Source organism: Tachysurus fulvidraco, chromosome 13, assembly GCF_022655615.1.
Source record: "Tachysurus fulvidraco isolate hzauxx_2018 chromosome 13, HZAU_PFXX_2.0, whole genome shotgun sequence".
NCBI lineage: Eukaryota > Metazoa > Chordata > Actinopteri > Siluriformes > Bagridae > Tachysurus > Tachysurus fulvidraco.
The window spans coordinates 27,655,176-27,660,175 of NC_062530.1; the positions used below are offsets into that span (position 1 = coordinate 27,655,176).

The 5,000-nt window shown below is 47.0% G+C and overlaps 1 protein-coding gene and 1 long non-coding RNA gene across 2 annotated transcripts in view; one reads left to right on the top strand and one right to left on the bottom strand.

Annotated features, from left to right (window-relative positions):
• Nucleotides 1–5,000, top strand: part of LOC113657299 — a 1,727,325-nt gene that overhangs the window by 369,641 nt on the left and 1,352,684 nt on the right. The window lies entirely within an intron of this gene.
• LOC125146171 overlaps nucleotides 1–5,000 on the bottom strand; it is a 1,103,650-nt gene that overhangs the window by 196,175 nt on the left and 902,475 nt on the right. The gene's annotated exons all lie outside the window — the stretch shown is intronic.

Genomic DNA, 5,000 nt, shown 5'->3' on the forward strand with positions numbered 1-5,000 from the left:
TAGTACTCAGCTTAATGGAATCCTGCACACAGATGGTTTTATTGCCCTTTACCTCTTTAGCATCAGCACCTAACACTTATTGGCATGCAGTAATCAGTTAAAAAGCTCCATCACCATCCCTCTCAGTGTAATGCATATCACAACACACCACACACACACACACACACACAACACACACACACACACACACACACACACACACACACAGAGTTTCAGAGATGATAATGCACTCCACACTGACCTTCTACTGTTAGCATAGTATTCATTAATCACTTCACATAAAAAAGCGGAGGATAAACTGAGTCTCACTAATGTACTCTAACCGTGTGGAAATTTGTTATGTAACTCAAAATTTACAGACGACCAATAAAAAAAAAGAGTTCACAATATCTGACCCTGAAGGTTGTGTAGGTTGTGTTATTGTTGCGTGGGAGTTCAAAGGTCACTGTATTTGAGTCAGATAAATGTTTAATCAGCTCCACAGAGTGTAAATCAGACAGGATGAGACTGAGCTACTGAGTAAAGCACTGAACGTTCTGCTTTATTTATTAATGTCACTTTACATTGTTATGTAAAGTAATAAGCGTCTACTTTCTCCCTGGACATGTGCTGATGATGGAGGATTTCCCTTTCTGGGTAACATGTTAGAAACTGTGTAAACTCTCCTCACAGCTCATTCACAAACACTGGGGTTTGGCTGAGAAGCAGAACTTTACACATGAGGAGAGAAAGGTCTGATGATCAAAAGCTGGCATTTATAATGAAAGCCCTGGAGAAGAAGAAAAAGAAGAAGATGATGATGAAGATGATATGGGGTGTGGAATAAGAGGTCTACACAACACACGCATCCACACTTGACTCACTGCAGCACTTATCTCTGATTGAGACCGAATGATCTCTTCACTGCTGCCTCATGTCTCGTCCTGATCAATTTACGACTCTGTTATTAACTCACATTAATTACGTTTGTGTTACAGCATTCAGCAGATGGATAGCAGATGGAGCTCAAAGATACTTATAGATGTGTTAGTGTCTCTACAACACCCCCGTGCTATTTTACTACACCAGGCACCAACCCTGAAAGGTACTTTAAGTGCTTGTAGAAGATGCAGGTCTTTAATCTTCATTTGAAGTCAGTGACTCAGCTGAAGTTCATCCCACAACCTGATACAGGACAGAGGAGTGTTGCATTGTGCCCTGGGTGTAGGACAGTGTTGGGACAGCAGAGAAGATGACCAGAGAGTCAACATGGAGCAAATGTGAGTCGACTCCGTCACCCGAAACGATCCTTCATCTGGATGAGATGCGAACTTCTGCCATGTTGTGCCGAGATCCAAAACCCAAAACATACAGGAGAGCCTTAAACATTCGAGTTCACAGCTTTCAGCTAGCACATAGATCACTTCATATGTGTGGAGTCTATCTGTTCCTCTGTTTAAAGTATTGGCACCCCTCATGCTACACATGACATACGACAAGAAATAATCCCTACTGTGGAAATAAACTGGGTGACTAAACGTGGTGGACGAGAAGATATACAGATGGATGAAGGAGAGAAAGAGAGGAGAGAAAGAAATATGGAGGAAAGAAGAAAACAGGTGAAAGGGTTGAGAAACAATGTGGAAAAGATGAACGAGGAAAGACGAGTGGAAGTGAGGAAAGAAAATGAGGCTAAAGAGGAAAATGAGGCAGCAAGAGAAGTGAAGACAAATAAACCAAGCTGCACACAACTAATATCTCCTACACTCATTAATCCCACTTACTGCCCCAAGCTACCCCTCCCTGCCTCTCCACCCACCTCAACTGTCCTTAGGCAAAACAAGCAGCAGAGGTGCATTGTGGGATTAATAACAAAAATCAGTTGAACTAAAGGAACTTCTTTCTAAGAGCTTTCATATATGAATATAAAAATGAGACACATACACAGGAACTACTTATCACAATTACCAACAAATATTCATCTCTCTCTCTCTCTCTCTCTCTCTCTCTCTCGTCGGGCGCTACTCGCGCTCTGTATCTGCTGATCGCTCTATAGTGCGCGCTCTCTCATCTCTCGCCGTCTCGCTCTCTCTCGCTCGCTGCTCTACCTCGTCTTCTAGCTCGCTCTCTCTACTCTCTCTCTCTGTCTGTCTGTTCTGGTCTGCTCTACTCTCTCTCGCCTCTCATCCTTGTCTCTCTTCTCGCTATAGAGAGCGCGCGTCGCGCTCGCTCGCTCTCCTCTCTCTCCTGACTCTCTCTACTGCTCTCCTTCTACGCGCGCGCTCTGTGTCTCTCTCTCTCTCTCTCTCTCTCTCTCTCTCTCTCTCTCTCTCTCTCTCTCTCTCTGATTCTTTTTCTCAATAATGCAGGAAAATCATTTTATAAATTCATTAAGGTTTAAATATGCAAAATTAGTTACTAGGGCCTGCACAGTCAGTCAGTATATGACATAGTGCTGTGTGCTGTGGCGTGCGTGGTGTGTTGCTGTGTGTAGCGTAGGTGTGTCGTGTGTGTGCTAGGATGGATGTGTGTGCATGGGAGAAGTGAGGGAGTGGATTACGGGCCGTGAGTGAGTGATGGAACGTGTGTGTAGGGCCTGCGTAGTGTGGCGGTGATAGAGTGTGTAGTGGATGTGTGGTGATGTGTGTAAGTGCGTGTGACGGGTAGTGCGAGAGAGTGATGACTGATGGGTGTGGGTGGGCATGTACGTGTGTGTGTGTGATGCTGTGTGATCTGTGTGGGGATGTGTGTGTGTGTGTCTGTGAGTGCTTGCAGGGAGTGTAGTGGTGGAGTAGCTGTGTGTAGTGTGTTGGTGTGCTGTGTGTGATGTGTGTGATGTGTGTAGTGTGTGCGTGTGTGTGTGTGTGGCTGTGTGTGCTGATGTGTGTGTGCTGTGCTGTGTGTGACTGTGTGATGCTGTGTGTGTGTATGTATGTGTGCTGGGTGTGCTGTGTGTGCCTGTGTGTCGTGCTGCTGTTGACAGCCACGTTAGGCCACGGATTAGCTTATCGCAGTTAGCACGTCTAGCAGCTGATGAGGAGGTAGTGACACGTCCATGAAGCAGCTGCTGTGTCAGAAGCCTGGCACAGCGCACACTCTCGGCTTCATCACGGCTGCATTGCACTGTTAGCATTAGCACAGTGTTAGCGTTAGCGCTGTTAGTGATGATGACAGAGAGCCATATGGCCTCCCTGCTGGAGCTGAAACCTGTCTGACTGCATCATGACCTCCAACATCACGCTGATATTAAACCTCACCACTCCATCACAAACACTCATTTACAGCTCATCTGACCACACACACACACACACACACACACACACACACACACACACACACACATACACACACACACACACACAATCACACACACACACACACACAATCACACACACACACATACACACACACACACACACACACACATATACACACACAAACACACTCACATACACACACACTCACACACACACACACACACACACACACACACACACCACTTCTTCCTAAACGCACTCACACTCCATCAGCTCCACAACACTGCGTATCTGCTGCTCTTTACTCTAACACACTTTCGTATCGTTACAAACTTGCAGAATAATTTATACTAAAATGAAGTAAAATTCCTTCCCAACATGAATAACTGCAGTTTCAGATGAAAGTCGTCTGTTTTTAGTTTCCATCTTGCAGTAAACGGAGCTTCAGAATAATTCAGTTTGGAAAGATTGATGAAGGAAGACAGGATGGTGGGGAAGAATAGAGGAGAGGAGAGGAGAGGAGAGGAGAGGAGAGGAGCGCGCGAGCGCGAGATGTCAGCGCGGAGAGTGTGAGCGCGATGAGCGCGCGTTAGCGTGAGGGCGAGGTTCGCTCCCAGCTTTGTGATGTTGGATGAGAAATGATCGGTGAAGATGAGCCAGGTCTTCATCATGTAGTAAACCATGGTGTCTCTTTTAAGGCTGTGACCAAATTTGCAGTGTTCAGTTACAGCACAGGTGTGTGTGTGTGTGTGTGTGTGTGTGTGTGTGTGTGTGTGTGTGTGTGTGTGTGTGTGTGTGTGTGTGTGTGTGTGTGTTCAGCTGCACCACACGGTCCAGTAAAATACAGAAAATATGCTCACAGTCTCAGAGATTCAAAGGGTGTGTGTGTGTGTGTGTGTGTGTGTGTGTGTGTGTGTGTGTGTGTGTGTGTGTGTGTGTGTGTGTGTGTGTGAATAGAGGTAGAAGCACCATGAGGGTGGGGATTTTCTTTTCGGATGCCTGCACTTTCTGTTCTGCTGCCTAATAAACTCTGACATCCTGACATGTGCACAGAGGTCTTTATTACAGAGATGCTAGATGAGGAGGCAGAGTGAGAGAGAGGGAGGAGAAAGCAGAGAGAGTAGATTCGCGATGGACAGAAGGGAAGTGAGATGAGAGGAGACGAGACAGAGAGAGAATGGACGAGAGAGCGATCGTAGAGAGAGACGAGAGGCAGGAGAAACAAGAGAGCAAGAATGAGTGTGAGCGGAATCGAATCAGAGCGTGAGCAGAGGAGATGACGAGAGAGAGAGGGACGTCGAGACGGAGAGAGAAGAGAAGGGACGAGAGACTATGATCAGAGATAGACGTGAACGGAGAGAGGAGAGAAAGACCACCAAAAAAATAAAGAGGAAGAGAGAGAGAGAGGGATGACTGTGCTTCATCGAGAGGGAAGACGCGAGGGAGAAGAACGAGGAGGAGAGAGAGATGAAGAACGACGAGATGACGAGCACTCGAGGACGGGAGATCGAGAGACTGAGACGAGACGCGACAAGAGAGGACGGGAGAGGATGAGTGCCTCAGAGACTTGATGAGGGAGAGCGAGACGGAAGAGAACGATGAGCCTGGAGGAATAGCATAGGGCAGCTGAGAAAGAAAGAGGACGACGAGTGAAGAGAGTCTCGGGGGGAGTGAGGAGAGATGAGTAGAGAGAGCGGAGAGAGAAGCGTGTAGGAAGGACGAGAAGCGGAGCGGGCGGTGCACGCCCGAGAGCGCAGAGAGTTC